Genomic DNA, 26,737 nt, shown 5'->3' on the forward strand with positions numbered 1-26,737 from the left:
GACAGACAGTAGAAATATTATCCTGTCCATTTCACAGATGAAGAAACTGAGTCTCAGAGTAGTCAAGTAAAGTGTCCTTCAACACCTAGACATCTGAAGTAGGAATTATACTCAGATCTTTCTGAATTCTATTCTACCATATCAGTTAGTAGATAAAACTGCTTTTCCATATATGATTCATTTACAGAAATACCCCTTTAGGATAATAAATTTAGAGCCAGAAAACAAAACAAAACCCAAAAAAACCCAAAAACCCAATACAAATCCTACTCAAGTCCACACCTTTTACTTTATGGATATGGAGACTGAGTCCCAGAGAGGAGAAATAACGGTGTCTTCTACTTCAGCCCTCCTGTATTCCTTCATATTTCCCTTTGCCCACAGAAGAAGGGGAAAATGATTTAAGCAAAGAAAATCTGCACTTGGAAATCGGAGTTAAGGGCTCTCCTTGGGGGGACTTGGGAAGCCTCTTTGCTCTGTGTCTTACTTGGAAGGAGCAGAAGCAGCATCGTCCAGAGGGACTCCTGGACCATCTCCACATAAGGCAGTACATCTGTCCCAAACCATAGCGATCCCCCCATTTCCTACCTAGAGCTCGTGTCCCTCCACTTCCCAGTCGGGTGCTATTAGTGAGCCAACCGGCCCCAGAGGCTCCTGCTGCATGAAGAGACAGCGGAAGCCAGCAGCCTTCTCCATCTCCTTGTGCCAAAAGCTTAGACAGGAAAACGTTTGCGAGGGGAATTCGGCGCCCGGGGAACGAGGCACCAGCATCACGTGGCGTGGGCAGACTGCACTTCAGCTGTGACCTCGGTTTTCAACGAGGTCCTGGTCGTTGTTCCGGCTCCCATCTTTTACACACGTGTTACCCCTGGTGACAAATTATGCTGTGCTTTTGTGATGTGCCCAAATGAGAACTAGGATGAAATCCAAAACAACTTCTTTCGGTTTGGGACCCGAGCCAAGAAACTAAAGAAAATCAATTTTTCACATGTCTTTTATTTTATTTCATTTCCCCCCCTCCTGTCCTTTCAAAAATCCAAGTACCTTTTCAACTCCATACATGGATGGCCAATAGAGCAGTATTGGTGAGGATATGTTCCTCTCTACCTCTGTTTCTCTCCATTTCTCTCTCTCTCTCTCTCTCACACTCTCTCATTCACTCACTCACTCACTCATTCTGTCTCTGGTCTTTTTAATCTGTTTTTCTGTGTGTCTCTGTCTTCTATCTCTCCTTTGTCTCTTTCTGCCTCTGTTTCTCTCCATCTCTCTCTCTCTCTCTCTCTCTCTCTCTCTCTCTCTCTCTCTCTCTCTCTCTCTCCATTTCTCTCTCTCTCATTCACTCATTCATTCACTCACTCATTCTGTCTCTTGTTCTGTCTTTTTAATCTGTCTTTCTGTGTCTTCCGTCTCTCCTTTTTCTCTCTCTTCCTCTGTTTCTCTCTCTCTCTCCATCTCTCTCTCTCACTCACTCATTCTGTCTCTTGTTCTGCTTTTTAATCTGTCTTTCTGTGTCTTCTGCCTCTCTCTCTCTCTCTCTCTCTCTCTCTCTCTCTCTCTCTCTCTCTCTCTCTCTCTCTCTCTCTCTCCCTTTCTCCCTCTCTCCCTTTCTCCCTCTCTCCCTCCCTCCCTCCCTCTCTCTGTTATTCACTCATTCTGTCTCTTGTTCTGTCTTTTAATCTGTCTTTCTGTGTGTCTTCTGTCTCTCCCTTGTCTCTGCCTCTGTTTCTGTCACTTTCTGTCTGCCTCTCTGTCTGTCTCTTTCTATTTCTCTCTCTTTATCCATATTTGACTCTTCCTATCTCTCTCCCTCTCCTTTAAGATTTTTAATACCTGTATCATAAGAACATAAACATACCTTTAAATTATAATTTCAAAGGACTTTGTTGTACAATTATTTCAGCATGTTCTATTCTTTGTGACCCCATTTGGAATTTTCTTGGCAAAGATTCTGGACTGTTTTGCCATTTCCTTCTCCAGCTCATTTTGCAGATGAGGAATCTGAGGTAAACAGGGTTAAGTGACTCACCCAGGAGAGGACAGCTAGTAAGTGTCTGAGACTGTATTTGAACTCAGGTCCTCCTGACTCCAGGGTCAGCATTCTATCCGCTGTGCCAACTAGCTGCCCTAGAAAGGTCTTCTCTTCATTTTATAGAAATAAAAACCAAAGTCTAAAAAGGAAAATTGACATTGCACATCTAATAAATTTGCACAAGACCTCAGATCATCATCCATCCATCATAAATCCAACCACATCCCTTTATAGGTATGGAAAATTAGTGAAGTCCAATTACCTAAGTCTCCCAGCTAGTAAATGTTAGGACCATAATTTATGCAGGTTTTGTCTATCCAACTTTGGAACTCTTTCTACCACATAAAATTGTTTCCTAAGTTTATATTAGAGGGACTAATGCTGTATTTCTTTCTAATGTCTGGTTTTACATCCCTGAATGTCTCCTGGGACAGAAGAGATTGAATTTCCTATATAAGAATCATTGGATGATTCAGGTAGTTTTTGGAAAGTGTGTGTGTGTGTGTGTGTGTGTGTGTGTGTGTGTGTGTGTGTGTGTGTCCTCCAGGCAAAAAGAAAAGCTGGAAAGTTACAGGGAAAAATGTTCTCTCCTGATGGCATCCTACCCAGACACACTCACCAAAATAAGGCTAAGGTGATTTGCTTAAGGCCCTGGCAGGATTCCAGAAAGTACATCCTGTGGGCTTTTTTTAAAAGCATTTTATAATATTAGGAAAAGGTTCTGCAATTCCTGTAGACCTGAAATATGGTAACATTCTCTCAACTGGCACATAAAGAGGAGAAATGACAGGAGATCCAGCATCTTCTAGTTTGTTTTTGATGGAACAGAGCACTTGGCTTAAAATCATAAGATCTGGATTTGAAGACTAACTGGCTACACCACTTACTAGTCATATGATCCTGGGCCAGTGAGGTCAGTGCTCTGAACTTCAATTTCTTCTGATAAACAAAAATAATAAAATAATAATTGGGCATCGTTGCAAGGAAAGGTCTCTAAACTGTAACCATTGCTGGAATTTGAACTAATGTGGTAAACAAGGACATAATTTCCTAATGATCTAAGATACTCTTTGAACCCATGTGTTTCCCTCTCATTCCTTCTAGTGGAAATATTTGTTTAGAGAAACAAAGAAGGAAAATTAACAAGCTCAATTATGACTTTCATTCTTCCTCTGCCCACTGCTGATTATCCTCTCTCAAAAGCATTAACAAGGAGAGGATTTGCTTCAGTTTAACAAGCACTTATTCCTGAAATTTTATAATGGACCTAAAGTGGAAGGCGGAGGAATGGCAGAAAAATATGATCAGAAATAAGAACACTGAAAGTCGGATATAGAACCACAGAGAATTTTCCCCAAGGCCTAGCCATAGTAGGAACAAAAGAAAAGATATAAGAATTCTTTTGATTGAAGATCAAGATTTCAAAAATGTCAAAAAAAAAGCAAAATTATGAATATTGCACACATATCCAAGTGTGACAAATCAAAAATAATATATAATGTCACACTTGGATAAGTATGTGATATTCATAATTTTAATGACCTGTTTTGTCCTTTTTTCTTTTGAATTCTTTTGTTAAAATAGAAGAATATATTGGGAGAACAAGATGATGTTAACAATATATGGAATTTTTAAAATGTTAAGTCTTAAGGTTATAGATTTCATGCTAAAGACTGGAGAGATCATCCAATCTGCCTCCATGGTCTTGCTATAATAATATTCTGTTTCATTTTAATAGGTTTATTGACACTCCCCCCCATTTTTTTGCAAAACTATCATTTAGTGATAACTCATCCATTGCCAAAAAATCAGACTCTGCATTTGACAAAGAATAAAAAAGAAAACTAAAGAAAAAATAGTAATAATACAAATATGGATCCCAATATATTTAATATTCTGTTTGCTTATTCTTCTGCCTTTCTGGTGAGAGAAGGGAAGAATATCTCAGACAGCTAGAGGCACTGTGGATAGAAGATATGGAATCTGAAAGACCTCAGTTCCAATGCTACCCATGACTCTTTTACAACTGTATGAACTTAGCAAGTCACTAAATTTCCATCTATCTCTTTTTTTCCTCATCTGTCAATGGGGATAATAATTGTACCTCCCTCACAGGGTTGTGAATATGAAAGAAGATATCACATGTAAAGTGTTTTATAAAGCATAAGCATTATGTAAATGCTAACTATTATTACAATCTGTTTTCTAGTACCTTTATTCTTTTTGATTTTTTTGTTTGTTTTTAATTTTTGCTTATTTTTAATGTGTATGCATGTTTGTGTTTTATTTTATTGTCAAATTGTTTATTGTTCAACTGGCTTTGTTTATCTTCTTTCATATCGGTTCAAACAAATCTTCCAATAATTCTTTGAATTTATCATTCCCTACAGTACAATCATATGCCATCCCATTCAGAAAGCAGTTTACCATCCATCCATCAATTCAAATATAAATGAAGTTACTGAACTCCAGAAGGTAAGATAACTTACTCTAGAGTGGTAAGTGGCAGACTTGATGTATTAAAGCAATTTAATAAATCTAAGAATAAAACAAGCATTAAAACAAAACAAAAATCCTAATATCCTTATTCCATCTACAATGCTCTAGCCTGTGAAGTACAGGTATATGCAAAAAGGATCTGGGATTTCTCATCCATGACATGGACTTAACACTGGCTTTAGATTGGCAGGAACTTTGTTCATATACATCCTTTGAAAAATTACTATTTGTAAGACCTTGGAAAATTTATTATGCCTCATTGGTTACTTCATCTTTAAAAAGCTGAGATTTGCTTCTGGTAACTATTTAAATTGGAGACTTGCAACTATGAATCCAAGCAATGCCTGACTTAGCACATGGCCAAGCTAGCTCCTCATATTTCCTTTTCCTAGCATGCAGCCTAAAAGAAAATGCTCAGGACTGCCTTTTAAGGACTCTGTATACCTAAATCTAGCCACAAAGATGGGGAGAGTAAACATTTTCAGAGAAGTTGCTGAAGAGAGGAAGGAAAGGGAAGCGTCTCCAGTTAAATGAATTTTCTAAATCAAAATCATCAGAAACCCCAAGGCACACTGTGCAGAAAATACTACTTTCTTTCAAACTTCTTACTTTAGAAATCAAACCAGTGATTGCTAATAAAAAGAAAAGAGGTTAGAATAGGGCAAAATGACACCTTTTCTAGTTCTTGAGGCACTTATCAAAAGAAAACTTGGAATTAAACAAGTGCTACATTTCCTAAGAGTGCTGCATTTGGGACTCAAGAAAATACCGATCATATTTCTGATATCTATTAGTTGTGATGACCTGGGAAATTAATTTAACATCTCTGAGATTCTGTTTGCTCTTCAGTTAAATGGAGATAGTAATAACACATAGCAAATTGCTGCTGAAATAACATCTATAGTATTTTATATAAAAATCTAAGAACTATTTTGTTCAATTGTTCTCAATATCTGATTCTTTATGATGTCATTTGGGTTTTCTTGGCAAAGATACTGGCATGGATTGCCATTTCTTTCTCCATTTCATTAGTTCATTTTTACAGAGGGGAAAATTGAGGCAAACAATATAAAGTCACTTGCTCACGGCCATAGAGCTAATGTTAGAAACCAGAACTGACCTCAGAAAGATAAATCTTCCTGACTCCAGGCCAAGAACTATATCCACTGAACTCACAGAGAACTATTATCAGTGGTAACTATTGTTTTTTTACAGGTTATTTTTTAATTAAAGCTTTTTTAATTTTCAAAAAATATGTGAGGATAATTTACCCTTGCAAAACCTTGTGTTCCAGTTTTTCCCCTTCTCCCTATTCCATCCCCTAGATAGCAAGTAATCCAATGTATCTTAAATCCAATATATGCATATACATTTATACAATTATCTTGCTGCACAAGAAAAATCAAAAATCAAAAAGGACAAAAATGAGAAAGAAAATACAATAAAAGTAAATAATAAAACGAGTAAGAATGCTATGCTATGAACCATATTCAGTTCCCACAGTCCTTTCTGTGGGTCCTTGCTCTTCATCACAAGACCATTGGAACTGGTCTGAATCATCTCGTTGTTGGGACATGCCAAGTCCATCAGAATGTATCAACATATAATCTTGCTGTTGCCGTTTATAATGATCTCCTGGTTCTGTTCCTTTCACTTAACATCAGTTCACATAAGTTTCTAATGGTAACTATTGTTCTTAGCAAGAATATTAGTATTACATGCCCAGAGAGAACTATTATCAATGGTTACTATCATTCCTAGCAATAGTATTAGTATTAACTTTAACATGTCCGGATTAAATTTAAGTCTCATCCCTGAGAGACACTGCCTGAATGACTTTGGGCAAATCACTTAACCTATGTCTTCCACCTATCTTCTAACATTCTAAGTCATTAAGAAAATGACAACATTCACTAGAAGAGAGAATTTCTCTATCTGGAGTTCCCAATATAAGTAAAATCCCAGGTTCGCTTCTATCGATACCTGTATGGAACATGGCATTTCCATAGCCTCAACAGTTGACAACCAGACTTTCTTTTGTTTTGGGGCTTGCTTTTATCTGGTAGTTAACTTTATAAATATCTCCTCATAAAATATTTATTATTCTCCATGCATCCCCAATGCTTGGAAGATGAGAAAACATATCTTAAAACTAATAACTACCTCCAAAAGTGGCTAGCTCTCAAGTATCCCCTATAATACATATTGAGGACACATCTAAATCCGGGTCACAAAAGGCTAAAATACAATGAATGTGGCCAAATTTGGGATTTATGGTGAGGTTTGGGTGTGCGTATTTTGTTTTGCAGAATCCTAAATGTTAGTACTGGAGGGAACTTAGAGATCAGTTAAATTGTTCAACAATTTCTTAATGAATATCCATTACAGACTATATCTTCAACTATTTGCTGGTAGTTCTAATACAAATAGAACAATTATCCTTTCTCTGCATGAGAAAATCTGGGCCTAAGAGAAGTTAAGTGACTTGCTGCCACAAGCTATACAGTTAATTATTGTCAAATACAAGACTTAAGTCCATGTTTTTTGACTCCCAAGTCCAGGGTTCTTTCCACTGTTTTATGTTTTGTCTCTTCCTTTTAAAAATAATTGGATCACAAAGTCCTCACCCACAGAATTTAAATGTAACTCAAATAAGCCCCTTGTGCTTCTTATCCTAGTATTCTGGATTTTACATTCTGTTTAAGATAAGCATTACAAAAAAGCTTTGGTTCTAACCTCTTACCAATCTCCCTGCCACCACCTACATATTTCTAAGAATCGATCATTATTCCAAAAAGATCACACATACAAATTTTGTTTTATGTGTATATGTATTAATTCACACATTGAATTGTCTTGGTGGTCCCAGACAAAATTCATATTAAAATTTGTTTGGCCATATTGCCCAAAGTAGAAAAGAACTTGGCTTAGTTAGTCTAATATTGGGTGTTTTGTTTTACTAATAGGTCTTTATGTTTGTGTGAGAACTCAGAGTTCATGGGATTCTGTATTAAAGAGAACTCAAAATGAGGAAACACCTTTTACACCAATAAAAAGTACACAGACTCTTACATTGTGTTAGAAAGTTGCCTGGGACTCTTAGACATTAGATTGTATGTAGCATACAAAACAGAGGCGCCACCTGGACTCATGACCCCCTGGCTGCAAAGCTGCTGACATGCTACCAGCTAATCAAGTCTCTCAGGTCCAATTTAAATTTAAAATATTAAAGGTAGTTAATTTTAAAAACAGTCATTTTGTACTCTATCAAATTATATAGGCATATGTACATACATATACATATATGTGTAGGGGTGTGTGTATGTATAATGATTTTGTGGTCACACTCCTCATGCTCTATATTATGTTTCCCAAAATAAATAAATAAATACATGTTTCCCACAACTCCAGAGAGAAAGAAGAGAGAGAGAGAGAGAGACAGAGACAGAGACAGAGAGAGAGAGAGAGAGAGAGAGAGAGAGAGAGAGACAGAGACAGAGACAGAGACAGAGAGAGAGAGAGTGAGAGAGAGAGTAGAGAGACAGAGAGACAGAGAGAAAGAGAGAGACAGAGAGAGAGAGACAGAGAGACACACAAAGAGAGAGAGAGAGAGAGAGAGAGAGAGAGAGAGAGAGAGAGAAGAAAAAGAGAGAGATAGAGAAAGAGAGACAGAGACAGAGAGAAAGAGAGAGAGAGAGAGAGAGAGAGAGAGAGAGAGAGAGAGACAGAGGAAGAGAGAGAGAGAGAGAGAAGAGACAGAGAGAGAGACAGAGAGAGAGAGAGAGAGAGAGAGAGAGAGAGAGAGAGACAGAGGAAGAGAGAGAGAGGAGAGAAAAAGAAGGAGAGAAAGGAGAGAGAGATAAGGAGAGAAGGGAGAGAGACACAGAGACAGAGAGACAGAGAGAGAAAGACAGACAGACAAAGCGAAGGTATTCAGAGGAAAATGAAGGGGGGAAGCAGAGGAGAGGGTCATGGAGTGTCTCATTATGATTTTATGCAAATGCTAAAAGGGAAACAATGTTAGAATATAACAGATAGAGATATGCTACAAATCCAAAGATATGCCCTTTATGTTCCTTAGACCATTTCAAAAGCAGAAGGGAACATTATTTGTGACTGTTTGTAGGCACACCGATAAGGTATTTGTTAATGGGTACATGAAGTGGAGTGGTATGGATATTTCAACACAGTCTTACATATTTATCCTCACATACTCCATGTGCACCCCTTAAAATCCAGGCTGAGCTGTTGAAACAGACTAATTCTGTTTGTCCTTTGACTTTAACAAGGGTAACTACAAATGTAATTCACCCATAATGTGATATTTAAACATTTTCTGAGGGAACCAATCAAGCACTAGATTAATCCCCCAGGGAAAACCTGGCTTTGCAGAGGAAATAAGCCAAAGAAAAGCCCCATAAAGCACTTGAATATCTAAACCATAACTCGTTTTTTTGAAGATTATATGTTCTAAGGTCTATATAAAGGGTTCTTTTTTTTATATCAGTTCCAACTCCCAGACCCCAAGTTGAATCTTTCATCAACACCTCCTGTTTAGCAAGCAAGGCACGTGTAAAGCTCTATGAAAACATTTTCTTGTCTTTCTAGTGGTAGAAGTCAAGGAATCACTATCCTTCCCCCTGCCACCCTGAGTGAATGGGCTAAGTCATTAAAGGGGAATTTGACCTGAAAAGCTTTTCACAGGGATTTCTGTCAGGGCCTTTAAATAGGCAACTAATGAATGGGACCCTGCTTACAAATCCGGCTTTGTTGTGTGGGGGCCAAGCAAATAGATGCCATTATGGGGGCAGGTGGAAAAAATATGAATAGACAGTTCAGTTTGCTCCATTGGACAATCTCATTAGGAATGGATCGTGTGTATTCATTTAATAAAGTCTGCATACCCCCCTTTTAAAAAATCTACCTCTTTTCCAATGCTTATCTTGAAACTAAGTTATCATTGAGTATTGATACCCAAGTATCTCAACGACAAAGTATTCTTCCTCTTCCTTTACCATTATTTAAAACACAATTTCTCCCCTAGAATACTTGGGGTAATAAGCTAGAAGAATTTTTTCTATTCATTTATTGATTGAGAACATCTAAAAAGGCAAAGGAGATTTTCTTTCTATTAGATATGGCTTCTGTAGATTCAAGGATAATGGGATATCTTTTGTTCCTCTAGAAAACCTGAAATAGCAAAGTATATTCAAGATATTACAACTTATATGCAGTTATAGTGAAGACAGAAAGGTTTATTTGGTAAAAATCTTTGATAAATAACAATGCTATTCAAAAAAATCAGCATTTATTAACTATTTAATATATTCTAGGCCCAGTACCAAGCATCAGGGATAAAGGCAGCAAATATGAACCCTGTCCTAAAGGTGGTCATGTTCTAATGTTAGAGAAAAGATGCCCAAAAATATACAATATAAATGGGAGATTTCTCAGAGGGACGGTACTTGTAGAGAGAGTAGAGGTGAGGGTGAGGTTTGGGGAAACCTTCTACAAGAATATTGCACGGTCATATACAAATACTAACTGGTATCTACGTGTGCTCATAAGCTCTTCAAATACTTCTTTTCCATATGTTTTTCTCATGTAATTCTCACAATAACACCATGAATGAGGTATTATTATAGACAAGCATGTCTTAGGCTGTGTATGGGACATCTTCACATCATGCTTATGTATTTTAAGCTAGCTCTTCTTCAAACCTAGTACTTTATTGAATGGAGAGTCTTCCCCATATTTGGTCCAACTCAATGTTGCTATTCTATTGTCTGATTCAATTCATGCCATTTTCCTTAAAATCTACTGTCCTACCTCCCTTATATTTCTCACTCTGGGAATAATAATCAATCTTAGTATTTCTTGAGAACACATCAATACAATTTTGTGTAATGCTACTTATCATCCCTTGCTGCTACAATTTCTATATACTTGTTATTGACTTCTATAACTATATAATAAGCTCCTTGAGGGCAGAGATTACAGGAACTTTTAAATCAGTATGATGCTTAGTGCTTAATTCATTGCCAGGCACATAGTGCTTAGTGATTCATTCAGTAAGAAAGATTCAATGGCTTTCCTACAATTACACAAACAGCAAATATCTTTGATAGGATTTGAAATCATGAGAAAACAAAGAAGAGATTGAAAAAAATATTCATTTCGAATAATCACTGTAAATGGGTATATAGCATATACAAGAAATAACACAAATACATAAGACTGAATTGTTCAATAGATAAGTCGTTCAATGATATGAATAAACAATTTTCAAAATGCAAATTAGTTTTGATCATACCAGATAATTATTCAAATTTCAAGAAGTTACAGGTGAATTAAAATAATGTTGAGGTTTTACTTCATACTATAGTACAATATAATAGTAAAGACAGTAACCATCAATATTGAAAGATTGTTGCAAAGGAGGCAAAGATTCTATCTAGTTATGAGTTTTATTCCTAGATAAAGAGAAGGGAACATATTTCTCTTTCCTCTCAATTAAAAAATGTGATATGAGTGGAGGATGTAGGGGAAGAGTAGAGAATGGGAAGGAAGGAGAGAGTGGAATGCGTGTGGAATGGTATATATATCACCAAACCTGAGTAATATATTGATTTCATTCTTGTAGTTTTTTTTTTTTTAATTAGTTACAAGGGAGAAAGTATATTGGGAAATGAGCCTGATATAATAAGGATGTAATAAAATCAATTTATTATTTGAAGAGATACATATTGGTTTAGTCAGAATTGTGTTTGTTGGGGAACAGCAATTTCATAGAAGATCTACAAAAGAGCCAGGTAAACTGAACAGATTCTTTTATTCTTGTTCACAATTGGTGCCAATTAGTTTAAAGGGTGTGCTTGTGTTAGATAAAAGCATCTAGTCCCCAATGATTCATTGCGTGTGATACTTGTGGTCTTAGTTGACAGGCATGAGTGGCTAGTGACCTATATTCTGAGATAGTCTGATTAGTTTATCTTCAGGTATATGCAACATAATAAAATGGAAGGAGTGTTGGCTCTTGCACTAAGAGACCTGGTTTCAAATTTTGCCATTTGTACTTAAGCATGGATGTATAACAAATCCTTAAATGATATTTTTCTTATTTGTAAAAATAGAATTATAATAGTATCTATCACATATGATTTCTGTGAGAATGAATTGGAATTAAACATGAAAAGGCACCTGACAAACTTCTAATATTCATTTCTGTATTATTAATAATACTTTGTAGCCTTGGGCAAGACTCCTCCTTTCTTTAGACATAATCAAAAAAGGATAAGATTAAACTGGATGATTTCCATGTTTTCTCTTGGATTTAAATCTATTGATCCAATATTTAGGCCTTTCTTCACTCATGAAGAACAGTACCCACTGGGCATGCTGAAGCCATGACACAGTAAAAGACGAGGAGGTAGAGAGAATTAGTCAAAAGCCTTTTTGGTCCAAAAGTAACCGGTGGTCACCAAAACACTGATGATAGGAGCAAATCAATATGGCAGAGAAAAAGCAAAGAATTGGCTGAACTAGCCCAGATTTTACAATTTTATGTCATACTTCTAAAGAAATGCCAGAGCATCAGAACACACAGAAGATTGGGTGAAACAATTTTCTAGCTCAAGACAACTAAGAAAGTTGGCAATAATCCAGCACAGACTGTACTAGTACAGGCAACTACAGAAAACCAGCAGCAGGCCATTGAGGCAACTGAATTAGCAGCTTCCTGAGCTCTCAGCCCACAAAAAGTAAGGGGTTTAAACAACTGGTGAGAAGAAGACTATAACTCTTCCTTTGCTAGAAATGAATAAAGGACTCTGTTAAATTACCCAATTGTGGATTCAGGTTACATTTCCAGGGCAAAGAAGAGGATTAAACCAGGGGATTCTGCTCATAATTCTAGACTGGCAAAGAGTAATTATAATCACTGAGATAGTAGAAACACAATTTTTTTTCTTAGATCATAAGATCGTGGAAGAACTGAAAATTTATGGAATTGAAAATAGCAGAACCATAAAAATAGAGTTTGGGGATCAGGACCATACCATGCCAGGAGGAGAGTCTAATTTAAATAGGCTAGAAAACTTAACAAATAGCAGGAAAATGATCTGGCTAGAGAAAATTACTATGATGACAGTAATGATCAAAGTATAAAATCAGAAGAAGACAACAAAGGTAAAACTATTACATACAAATCGCAAAGAAAAAGTGAATTAAATCTCAGTTCCAGAAAGAATTTCTGGGAATGCTCAAAAATGAGTTGAAAAATGAAATGAGAGGTAGAGGAAAAATAAAGGAAAAATGAGAGTGATGCAAAAAAATTCATGAAAAATAATCAACTTGGTAAAGGAGGCAGAAAAGGAAAAAAAAAGCTAAAGAAAAAAATATATTAAAACAGACCAAATGGTAAAAAGAAGCATTAAAAACCCACTGAGGAGTGGAATAGATTAGGTTCACAAAACACAATAAATAATTAATAGAGTAATTTAGCGTTTGATAAACCCAAAGACACAAGCTTCTGGGACAAGAACTCACTATATGACAAAAATTGCTAGGAAAATTGGAAATTAGTATGGCAGAAATTAGGGATTGACCTATACCTAAGACCCTATACCAAGATAAGGTTGAAATGTGTTCATAAATTAGACATAAAGAGTGATATTATAAGAAAATATAAGAACAAAGGTTAGTCTACCTCTCAGATCTATGGAGAAGGAAGGAATTTGTGGCCAAAGAAGAGCTGAAGTACATTATGGAATGCAAAATGGATAATTTTTGCTATATTAAATTGAAAAGTTTTTGTACAAACAAAATCAATGCAGACAAGATTAGAAGGGAAGCAATAAACTGGGAAAACATTTTTATATTCAAAGGCTCTAATAAAGGCCTCATGTCTAGAATATATGTAGAAATGACTCAAATTTATAAGAACTCAAGCTATTCTCCAATTGACAAATGGTCAAAGGATATGAAAAGACAATTTTCAAATAAAGAAATTGAAACTATTTCTAGTCCTATAAAGAGGTGATCACTATATCACTATTGATCAGAGAAATGCAAATTAAGACAACTCTGAGTTACCAATAGACACGTTTCAGATTGGCTAAGATCACAGGAAAATGTGACAAATGTTGAAGGGGATAAGGGAAACTGGGGTGCAAATAAATTGTTGGTGGAGTTGCAAACTGATTCAACTATTCTGGAGAGCAATTTGGAAATATGCCCAAAGGACTATCAAAATGTGCATATCTTTTAATGCAACAGTGTCTCTACTGGGCCTATATTCCAAGGAGATCATATTTTTTCTCTTGATCCACAATAAGTTTTCTGCCAAGTTACAGAAATACCCTTGTTGAGCAAGGAGCAATGACAGCTTGGGAATGGATTGAGCCCAAGGGTCTCATAGTTGCTTGTGAGCAAGGATGCCTTAACAGGGCCTCTCACCTGTGAGAGAATGACTAGATTGCTGATTTGGCTTTCCTCTCATAGGCAGATACTATGCATATGCAAAGTGCATGAGTTGCTTCTCTGAATGAATTCAATCGTTGATCATGCTCGAAAAAATGCATATCAAAAATGCTGTATGGCATAATAAATTGGAGCTCTTTTCACACTTTATGAGTCTCTAACCTCATTCATCTCACCTCTAAGATCAAAGGGCTCATATACTTTGAGCTCTTAAGATGGCCACAACAGAAAAGAACTCCTTAAGAGTTAGAATTGAACAAGTAGAACCTAATGATTCTGTAAGACATCAAGAAACAAACAAAATCAATAGAATTCATACAAAGAGAAAATGTGACATATCACTTTGGAAAGACAACTGACCTGGAAAATGGATCAAGGAAAGATAATTTAAGAATTATTGGACTACATGAAAGCCATAATTTAAGCAAATCTAGACATCATTGTTTTCAAGAAATTATCAAGATAATCTAGAACCAAAGAGTAATTAGGGAGACACTTATGGCAGCAAAACCAATCTGGAGGATATTGAAACAACCCTATATAATAAAAAGTTTAAGCAAAAAGAATAATCTTATCTACTAACCTTTGTCTTCCCATCTCATTCATAAAATGAAATAAACACACATGTGCTGAACATTTGTCATCTGAACTATGCCTTTGGAAACAAGGTCTAAAGAATGCATGGAAACAAAGAGAAGTTACAAATACCTTCAACAAGGTGGTATAGTTTCAGAAGTAGGATTTGAACCCAATACTGGCTAACTCCAAACTCTCTATCCTATTTACTGTTCTACTCGGGTTCTATTTAAAATCACTAAGTCAATTTGTAGTTATTTTCAAATCTGGTGTAGTGCATAAAAATGACAAGATTGAGGAAGCTATTTTCTGAGCACTGAGAGTATAAATAAAATGAGATATTGTTAACTTAGGATCTCAATCTCCATAGCAACCCTTCCAAACTTTTGCTAAACTCTGCCTAAATCCCTGACTAATCACCATTATTTGCATTCTCTGTAGGTGATCTTTCTTATTTATTTCACTGAATAATGCAAGGCCATTTATTTTGTAGTGCCTCATTTTCCAGATCTCAGAGCTGTCTCAACACTTTACTTAACACCTCAAATTTTCTATATATCCATCCTCTCCCCTGTCTTTCTGTTTTAGAGTATAGGTATCCTTCCTCCTTCCCAAGGCCAACTTAATCTTGAGCCAACTCTCCTCTCCTTCTTTCCTTAAGACATTTCTCCAGGACCCTGATGAACTCACTATTGTGCTCCACCCCCACTTCTCATCTCCATCCCTCAACTACTCTTTGCTTCATCTTCACACATATGTAATGATTGGGGGATTTAGTGAAAGGAAAGTCTTTAATTATTTGCATCTTTCCTTTCCCCCAACTTCCAAAATAGAGTTTATATTAAGCAGGCATATCCCAAGGTAATCAAGGTAAAAAAGTCAGGTCTCATATAGTAGGACTTTTTTAGTGAAAACAAATAATTAGAAACTGACAATTTGTTCATCCATTAGGTAATGGCTAAGACAATTTTGGAAAATAAATGTAATGGAATAGGACAGGGCTGGATGAAACAATGAATAAGGGAAATGTGCAGAAACATGGGGAGATATCATGAATTGATGCAGAATGAAATAAGTGAACCAGATGAATCAAGTATATATGACTTCAATTGAAATATCAATAATAAGAGACTATATATAATAACTATATGTACACATACATACATATACATGTATACATGCATATATATACATATATGTATACATGTATATATACACATATATGTATACATATATATGCATATATATGTATACATATATATATATATATATATATATATATTTAAAGTTCCCAAGTTCAATCTTTGAGTAGTGATGACATGATTCACCATTCCTTTTTCCTTTGGGAAAAGTGAAAATTTGGATACTAAATGTTGTATGTGATGTCAGACATTATTCACATATCCAGTATTTTGCTTACTTTTTTCCCCCTCACATTTGGGGAAGGGAGGAGGCTATATTCAGAAATAATTGTAATGCAAATAAAAAGCACTAATAAAGCTAAAAATAGAATAAACCTAAAAATACAGTTTATACTCCCTGCATTTATTTTCCCATCCATTTAATCTTAAAGCATTTAATTCTGATTTCTGCACCTGGTCTTTTAGTAAAACTATGTATTTTAAGTTTCATAACCTCCAAGTCACCATATTTAAATATGACCTTTACTCATTCTCCTTTCTATCACATACTGGTGATATTTAAAGTCTCCCCAAAACTTCAGCTTTCGTTATATCCTCTATTCTATTTGTTCCTCTTACTGTTCTGTCCCTAATATCCATCATTAGCTACTTTCAGTACTCCTTTCACATAAAATATGACCTTCTAAAAGTTTACCTGATTCTGTTCTTTGCATTTTTTCTATTTTCTTCTATACTCTCTTTCCAAAAACTTCTATTATTTCCTTTGCATATGACTTCTAAATGTTTTCCTTTGCCATAATTTCATTCTCCAAACCATTTCCCATAATCTACCTACATATAGATATCCTACTGGTGCCTCACATCAAACAAATTCCTCCTTTTGACCAGTCTATTTCTATTAATGACAAAAGTAACTTCCCAATCACCCAGAGTAAAAGCCTTGGAATCATAAAAATTCCTGTTGTCTCTTTCACCCCCAAATCAAATCAGTTACCAGGCCTTGCCTATGACTTAAGATAATCTGTCCATTCTTTTTGTAGTTCTACTGCCATCACCAGTGTTCACATCCCTTTTTATTTTACTAAGAAACAGATGGTAGAAGCTAGGACATTCTGCCCAATTAATTAATTAATCGACCTTAATTCATCTTTCTAAGTGAAAATTTCAGTTTTGTCATTCTCCTAAAAAACTCACAATGATTTCTCTTTGACTATTCTACAAAGACCAATTTCTTAGCCTGGAAATCAAAAAACTCCATAATTTTATCCTAACCAGAAAGACTACTACTGCCATTACTACTAATCATGTACTACTACCATTACCACCCAACATCACCACCACTACTTTAATGTTCTTTCTCCTCATCTTCCTCTTCCTCCTCTCCATTCTCTTCCTTCTTCTTTTTTTTTCCTCCTGTTCCTCTTCCTTCTCTTCTTCCTCCTGTTCCTCCTCTTCCTCCTCCTGCTGCTATTGTTGCTTGCTTGGGGATTAACACTATTACTATTATTAATTATATTAACTATAACACTATTATTAATATTATTAAATATACTGTATCTGTTCATTAATTTATAGTAATCTTTTTCTATCCCCAAAATTCAAGCAGAAATTCAGTCTTCACATGGACCAATATATTAATGGTAGTAGGGGGAGGAGTTAATAAATTAGGTGTATATTATGGTACTATAGGATTGCATTATTAGCTCCAACTTGTAGGTAAGAAAAATTGCAGGTGTGATAATCTACCTAGGATCATAATAAATAGTGAATATAATGCATGGTTTCAAAAATTATATGTAAAAAGTTGAATAATTGAAATACATAACATAGACGTGTATGTGGTACTTTATAAGTATTATATGCAAAGTTTTTTCATTATTAATACCTGTATTAGTATTAGTGCAATCATTATTAGTAGTATCAAAGGTCACTGGAGAGAGGGCATAGTGGAAAGAATATTAGCTATGAAATCAGAGGACCTCGGTTCAAATTCCTCCTCTAAACCTTAGATTCTATGTGATCTTAGGGATGCTATTTATCCTCACTGACCTTAAATTTCCTCTTCTACAAAATGAGAGTTGGAAAAGATGGCTTCTTTATCTTGGCTTATATCTTTGTGCTTTGGGATGAAAAATAAATGCCAAGAGAAGCTGAGTTCAACAAGATTATTTCCATCTTTTGATTCTTACAACCACCCTGGGAAGAATATTCCCCATTTAGCAGATGAAGAAACTGAGGCAGACCAAGGTTACGATACTTTCCCAATGTCACACAACTAAAAAAATGTATGAGGTTATTCTTGAACTCGAGTCTTATAGATTCCAGGTGTAGTGCTTTATCCATTGTATCACATAACAGATAGATATAATTGTCTTTTTTTCTTCTTTTTCTGTTACCATCAAGTCTAAATATGTCTATTTGCAATTTCTAAAAATTTCTCCTGGTTCTATCCACTGGGACTGAACAGAACAAGTCTATCCCCTTTTCCATGTGACAACAATTCAAATTCTTGGGCATAATTAGCATTCATTCTCCCTCTGCTCACCCCCCCCCAAAAAAAAAGAAGAGGGGCTTATCTCTATTCTAAGCATTTCTGATTATTTCAACTGAATCTCATATGGAATAAATTCAAGACCCTTCACTATTTTAGTTGTCCAACACAGGAGATTCCCTAGCTTAAATATAAGAATAGAAATGAGGGGAATAATGTTTTACATTGATAAGTTGAATTTTAAAGTTTATAATAGATTTGACATACTATAAAAAAGTTACATGATAATTATAGGTAAGGTAAGTTCCTCTTTGGCAGGTTCCTTCACTATTGAAATCATATGTCTTGTTAAAAAAAAAAATCACTGGTGACAGTATGAGTTAATTCCAGGAAATTCAAGACTTATTTCTTTGACCTTCCATTCAACTGTTTTGTAAGTTATGGGATGAACACATTTGCCCACTTTGGTTGTGGTGTAGAGATGCCTTATGTGTTGGCATCATGGTTCCTTACCCCATCCATTTCCTATGGTAATTAACCTTTGCTAAGTCCTTACCACAGTGTTTCTCTCATTTATTGTTATAGTAATGTCGTAATGGCCATAGCTATTCAGGAGAGAAAGTAGAAGGTTATTTTAATTTTTGAAAAGTGGGAACCTCAGTATATCAAAATTCTCTACCACTCTCTCTGCCCCTTTTCATTCAATCAGAATTACATTCTGGAATTTGTCCTTTTAGGAGTGTGAAGTGAAGCCACAAGACAAATTGCAAGAGATTGCCCTGGTTAGAAAGATAGTCAGAAATCACTAGCTTCCCTTAAGTGGCCTAGTCAGGGTCAAATTCTTCCAGACACTTTACCTCATTAACTATAAAAACATAATGCTAAAAGGAGCCATGGCTTGCTTGCTTGCTTGTTTCCTTCTTTCCTCCCTCCCTCCCTTCCTACTCATTCCTCCCTACCTTCTTCCCTCCTTTCCTTTCTCTTTCCTTTCCTCTCTTCTTCCCTTCCTTCCTTCCTTCCTCCCTTTATCCTTCTCTCTCTTTTCTTCCTTCTCCTTCCTCCCTTCTTTTCTCTTTCCTTCTTCTCTTTCCCTTCCCTCCTTCCTTCCTTCTCTTTCCTTCCTTCCTTCCTTCTTTCCTTCCCTCCCTCTTTCCTCCCTCCCTCTCTTCTTTTCTTTCTTTCTTTCTCCCTCTCTTCTTTTCTTTCTTTCTCTCTCTTTCTCTCTTTCTTTCTCTCTCTTTCTCTTTCTTTCTTTCTTTCTTTCTTTCTTTCTTTCTTTCTTTCTTTCTTTCTTTCTTTCTCTTTCTTTCTTTCTTTCTTTCTCTCTCTCTCTTTCTCTTTCTTTCTCTCTCTCTTTCTTTCTTTCTTTCTTTCTTTCTTTCTTTCTTTCTTTCTTTCTTTCTTTCTTTCTTTATTTATTTCTCTCTCTCTCTCTCTTCCTTCCTTCCTTCCTTCCTTCCTTCCTTCCTTCCTTCCTTCCTTCCTTCTCTCTTTCCTTCCTTCCTTCCTTGCCCCTCTTTCCTTCCTTCCTTGCCCCTCTTTCCTTCCTTCCTTGCCTCTCTTTCCTTCCTTCCTTGCCTCTCTTTCCTCCCTCCCTCCCTCTCTTTCTTCCTTCCTTCCCTTCCCTTCCTTCCTTCTCCCCCTCTCCTCTCTCTCACCTTCTTTCCTCCCTTCCTATGTACAAACACACATATATTTATATATATTTCCCCCTCATGGAAACATTTCATTCTCAAAATACATCTCTCTATCATTACAATACCTTACAATTTTGGTATTGTAATGATGATAACAGTTAATAAAATTAAGAAAGAACTGCAATTTAGCTAGCTGCATATTCTAAACAGGCAAGTGTGGGTTTTAATTCCCAATCAGTCACTACTTAAAAATTGCCTTGAGCCAAGAATTCATCCTCTTTGACTTTCCATTTACTACTCTATAAAATTAAGAAGTTTAGTTAAGTGAGAGAGCTGAAAAGAATGAAATGGAATTGGAGGGCCAAGTTAAAATTCAAGCACTGTAGCTTCCTACTGGGGAATCAGGGTGGTGTGATAGAAAAGACAAAGTGACACTGGAGTCAAAGGACATGAATTGAAATCTTACATCTGGCACTTACTACCTGTGTGACTTCAGTCTTGACACAAAATCCCGGAAGTTCATATTTTTTTAATCTGAAAAATGAAGGAATTGGACTAGAAGGCCTTTGAATTGATGATACATATATATATATATGCATATATATATATGCATATATAAAGATACATATATGACTGTATGGGTATGGGTATTTGTATATATACAATGTATATATGCACATATGTTTATATACATACATTTTGGGTTTTTTTTTTTAATTTCATGTTTAGGTTTGTAATTTTAAACTAAGTTTAGGTTTGTCTATTTTTAAATATACTTAGTTAAGTGTCAGTGTCTTTAGCATATATAATGAATAAAAGTAATCTTCTTTAAGATTAAATATTCCATAAGTGTACACTTAAAAATAGATAAAGACATGCTGCACACAGCCACTGTAACTGTTTTTCATTCTTGCCTTTGTATTCCCAAAGACTAAAACAGTATCCTTAATATCTACTTGCTGAACTGAATTCAGAGTTCTTGAAGTATACTTCCAGTTCTAAGGTTCTATCCTTATAGTGTTCCAACTTTAAAATGAAATCAAATATTTACCAGCAGCTTCAATGGAGCCAAGAAAGAACCAAATGAGTTCTGTTCCACCCCCACACTATGCAACAACACTGACAGCTCAATTTTGATTGTGGGACCTTCACTTTGAAGGATGTGCCACTGCAGTAGTCAGGAAATCCAGCAATATCTACAGAAGAAGAGTAGTATTTGTACTACACTTACCAAAGCTGTCTTCTGACTTGGAAATTCTCCTGAGGCATCCAAGGAGAATATGCCTAAGTGGCATTTTTAGGGGATTTTTCTTTACTAACATTCAAAGACGCTGAGGAGGTTGGGATTGGAATTGGATAACATTCTACACTGCTTAGTTTGTGACTCAGAATCCCTCAATTCCTTGAATCTTCAGTCCTTTGCTGATCACATAGGTTGCTAGTGTGTTTTTCTTTCTCTCTCTCTCCCTCCCTTCCATGCTCTCCATCCCTTCTCTTCCTCTCCCCCCTTACTTACTTACTCACTCTCTCCTCTTCCTTTTCCTTTTCTTTCTCTCTCTCTCTCTCCTCTTCTCTCCCTTTTTCCTCTCTCCTCTTTTCCTCTCTCTCTCTTTCTCCCCCTCTCTTCCTCCTCTCTCTCTCTCTCTCTCTCTCTCTCTCTCTCTCTCTCTCTCTCTCTCTCTCTCTCTCTCTCTCTCTCTCTCTCTCTCTCTCTCTCTCTCCCCATAACCATATCATTTCAATAGCTTTCCATCAGCACAGACCAATAGCTTTAAGAGATAATGTATTCTACACAATGACCATTTGCCAATTTGAGAAGAGCCTGGTAAAGGACTGAAAGTACAACTTATTCTGGAGAGAAAAATGAGATGATTGAAGAGAGAACAGAGGGGCAAATTAACAAATAAATTATTTTCTGAGAAAACTGAGTTTAACCCTTATCTGTAAAAGAAACATGAGGACAAATTATTTAGAAAAAATGGTTCTTGTTATTCTGATAGCTGAATGATAGTGTTATATTCCCAGAATGGAGAAATTAGCCATTTGTTTTGATTCTTTCCCATCTTATCTACTATCAATAACCATTTGTTTATTTGTTTCATTAATAGTTATACAGTAACCATTGTATGCATTGTATTGTACACATTGTACACATTGATATATATGCAGATTAATGTGTATATATACATGTATATGTATGTGCATGAATATATATATGTATAGTATTTACATGTGCATACAAACACATATATACTCTATTAAGATATGATCAAAAACTTATAAAAAAGAGGTTTCCCTATGTTACTAAACATATATATCTGTGTATATGTCATCCTCTCTGCTCCATTGAAATATAAGATCCTTGGATGCAAGTACTATTTTGGCTTTGAACCTTTAAGACTCAGTACAGTTTTGTGAACATAATAGATATTTAATAAATATTTCCAGAATATATTGGATAGTTCCATTTCTATCAACAAGAGAAATATCCTACTTTTTTCCCGTAAAGACATCTGCCAGTAGATTCCCAACTGAGATACTTTTTATCTACTCTGTTTATATGTTGTATCTAATTGATTATTTTTATAATGTTTCCTTTTTGGAATAGGATTTCTTTAGTGATAGGGGTACTTTTTATCTTTTCTTTTTTTTCCTATCCCCAGGACATCAAATTGTAAATATTTAATAAATGATTGTTGACTTATTGAGGAATCCAAAAAGTAATTAGGCATAATGATACTTCTGAAATTAGACAACTCCTCTTGAGAATTATAGTAGATAAAAGGAAAAAATATCAATGATGGAATAAAACTGAGCCAACAATGGTTTAGCAACTCCTAGCCAAAGAGTCAATACCTTTTCATTATGAATGATTTTATCCCACAAGTCAATATTTTTGATGAGAGTGTGATTTACATATTTTCTAATTTGGATACTTATGGTGCATAATAGTTATTCTACTATGAGCTCCACATACAAATTTATCCTAACAAGGCAGCTGTTTTGTTTATATCTTCTGAAAAAACTGTCTTGCCCCTTTCTTCTCCCTTCCTACTAATTTTTGTATTTCCTGTTGTTATACTTTTCGGAGTTTAATTCATTGTTATTCAGATATGTCCTCTGTTTTGCACACCATTCAATGCTGTATAATGAAATCTGATAATGATTGTATATCTCTTTATAGAAACAGACTGTTATAGTGGATTGAGTATTAGGCTTGGAGTCAGAAAGTATTGAAGTTCTTCTGACTCCGATATATACATGTATGTAATCACAGACACCTGTATGTATATAGTGTATAATGCATGTATATATGCATGTAAATACATAGATATTCACTTAAAATTATTCTGAGTAATAATTCACAAAAAACACCCATGATAAACATGTCAGATAAACAAGCCTTGATATAAATATTTCAAGTTAGGTAAAGTTAAGTTCCACAAAAACAAAAATCTGTGGTAAGTTAAGAACACTGGCCTTAGGTTCCTAGAGTGGTTTTTAAGTCTATGTCAGATATTTATCATTTTGAAGCCTTCATCAAGTAATTTACTTAAACTATGCCTCAGTTTCTTCATCTGTAAATTAAAGGTAATGGACTAGAAGATTTTTTGAGGTTCTCTTCCCAACTCTCATTCTTTGATTCTATTCTCCTTATTTTTTTTCAAATATGTTTGATAAAAAGTCTTCTTTCCACCCTTAAGTCTAAGTTGTATCTGAAGAGAAAAATAATTAACAGTAAAATTTATATTCCATATTTTTTTAAATCAACATGTACTTGAAAGTGACGGTTAGAATCCTCTCCCCAACAAGATATTTTCTACCCAGGATTAAATATATCAAAAATTTCAATTTTATATTTTCCCCCTTGGGTATAACATCCAGTTCATTCATTTGATTGTCCCAAACTTTCAGGAATATTCCTGTTAAGGAAAGTCCTTCTTAAACTGTGGTAATCATAAATGAAAAGCATTATTTTAGACATCATTCAAGATGAGAATGCTTTCTTCCCTTGATCTGAACACCTTTTTTTGGTAATAAAACAAAGTTTTTATTACGTGTATATGCATACATATATACATATGTATATATGTATATATATATAAATACATACATATATATATTCCATATATATGTTCCAATCACCTCATTTGCTGATTATGAGCTTTCATTAAACTAAACTATCTAGATACTTGTACCAAATTGCTGTTAAGCCTGATCTCCTTTACCAACTATTTAAATTGATGTTTTAGGTCTAAATAAAATCCTTTATCTTTATTGCCATTGGATTTCTACTACTTAGCTTGGTCTTTTGGGGTTTTTTTCTCCCCTTCCTGCAGTCTTTTAAATTTTTAAAATTGAGTTGCTTAGTAAATTGGTTGTTTCTTCCAATGTGCTACCATATGAACATTGAATAAGTTTACTTTCTATGATTTCATTCATGTCATTGATGAAAATAGCATATCAGGACAAGCATAGAACTTTGCAACAAGTCACAAAAGTTCTTCCCAATAGATTGATGAATCCATCAAACAGTGTTCTTTTGGCATGGTTTGGTCAATCATTTACCTTTCCAGTATTATTACACATTGGTCCTCTTTACAAAAGCCATGGTACAAGCAAAAAACAAAAACAAAACAAAACAAACAAAAAAAAAAAACTTCTTTTTGACATTACACAATACTATATCTTCCCTTGCCATACCTTTCTTTACACTAGCTATTATGCAAATCTGGAATGTGGTCTTCCTTGCTCCTTATTCTAAGAATCTCTAGTTTAAGAGGAAGAAAGCAGCTTAAATACTACCTTCTGTATGTGATTTATTTTCAGTTTCATCTTCATCTATTTGATATTTCCTTTATTCTCTCTCTCAGGTAATTACTTTGTATTTGTTAATATATGTAGTAGGATATTAATAAATGTTTGTTTATTGATCTGAATACAAATATCTGTATTATCTTATCCATATGTTTATCTCACTAATATATTTATAATTATAGTAGTTCTAAAATATCTCCTTAGCCCAAAAGTCTACTTAATGGTTCAAAAAACAATTAAATACTTTTTAAAATGGGTGATACCACAAAATGTAGATAGCCAACATTAAAACTTAAAAGAATTGGATTCAAATTCTGAGAATGACATATAAACTAGGTTATAAATAATGAATCCTCTGAAGTAGTCAAATATATATATATATATATATATATATATATATATATATATATATATAAATTCAGTATTTGAAATTATAATTATAACAAATATAGTGATTGGTCTCAACCCAACAGAAATCTGATTCAGGAATTCAAATAACGTAAGCCCATTTCAAAGGGATCCATTACTTGTTCTAATCTGAATTTAGTTATAATATGCTATTATGGGCACATCACTCACTCTCTCAATGTTCTTGGTCACTCTAAGACTTGAAATTTGAGAGGAGATGCAGCCGTGTTTTGGTGGAGAGTGAGATCATTATGGAATTTCTTCTAGCAATACATAAGCCTTAGTTACTGTGTGCATTGTGATGAGATGCAAAAATCCATATAAATCGGTCTGTGCCTTGTAAAACCTTAGAATTTAGGAAGAGAACATTATTCTAGGAGTCCAATCAAAAGAGGAAATGAAGTTAGTTCTTAGCATATTATAGCAACTTACATGACAACCTGTCTTTTGCTCAGTAATAAGAGAAGGGAATATGAAGCTTTTATCTATTTTTTTCTCTCCCAGGTAATTCTGGCTCATCTCTTAAACAACTGAAATACTTGACCAAATCCACTTATTAGAAAATGAGTTCAGCTACATTATTTCTAACCATCTCTCCTACAGTTTGTCTACAATGTCTCTCTGTGGTTCTGGAATGAGTCAATGACAGTTCTTCATATAGATGAGGAAGAAGTTTCCCTAAAATCTGGGAGAAGAGCTATAACCAGAACTTAGTAAGTGATTTAAAATGAAAAGTAAAGGGGAAAAAAAAGGAAAATTGAGGAAAGGAATCTAGCTTTCTGTTAAGTGAGGAAAAAATGAAGCTATACTCAATACTCTGTTCTGTGTGATAGTTTATCCACAGCCTTGCAGGGTACCTGCAGTGAGTATATTATAGGTTCTGGGATTTTGTTTTTATTTTAAACAACAAAAGAAATGCTTTAAGCCAATAATTCTAAGAGGATATACACACAGAGACATACAAGCTATATACATACATGCACAGAGTGGTTTGTACTATACATAAATCTAAGTTCTCTGACTTCAAAGCCACTCTTTCCACACGCAATGTACCCAACACCAATTCGGAAGTAAATTAAAAGTCTGATGAGCATTTATTAAGCACCAGCTATATACTATGTACTATGCTAGGTGTTAGAGCAGATATCTAAGTCTATATTATTAAAATAATCCATGGTAAAGCCCAGCTATTTGTAGGCTTCCATCTACCTGCACTGGAAGAAGTCAAGGTGTGTTCTTGTAAAGGTTAAGCAGAAAGGCTGGACCCAGCCAGCATGCCCATCATTTTACGTATCAATAAATGCAGCCTCGTGCTTCATCACAATTAGGAGAAAGCCTAGTGGCCAATATAGAAATTTCACATACATCACAACATTCCTGACACCACAATGTTTTCACAGATTACATTGTCAATCATAATACATAGCAAGGGCAAGAAACCTATTTCCTACAGTGGCCTTGTCAATGAGCAGATCTCGACAACTATTTATGAGCTGCAGGGGCCAAGCAGAAGAAGAGATAAAGCAGGCTGAGTAGTTAATTAGGTCAAATGCAACAGACCTCATTAAATTTCATTCTCTTTCCCTCAGTGTTAACACATTCTGGGGAGAAAGCTACCTGCTTTCTTCATGGTCTGGATATCATAATTATTATTTTA

At 35.0% G+C, this 26,737-nt stretch overlaps 1 protein-coding gene across 4 annotated transcripts in view; it reads right to left on the minus strand.

Annotated features, from left to right (window-relative positions):
* Positions 1 to 26,737, minus strand: part of LRRC4C (leucine rich repeat containing 4C) — a 1,473,705-nt gene that overhangs the window by 1,301,136 nt on the left and 145,832 nt on the right. The gene's annotated exons all lie outside the window — the stretch shown is intronic.

Source organism: Sminthopsis crassicaudata, chromosome 6, assembly GCF_048593235.1.
Source record: "Sminthopsis crassicaudata isolate SCR6 chromosome 6, ASM4859323v1, whole genome shotgun sequence".
Taxonomy (NCBI): domain Eukaryota; kingdom Metazoa; phylum Chordata; class Mammalia; order Dasyuromorphia; family Dasyuridae; genus Sminthopsis; species Sminthopsis crassicaudata.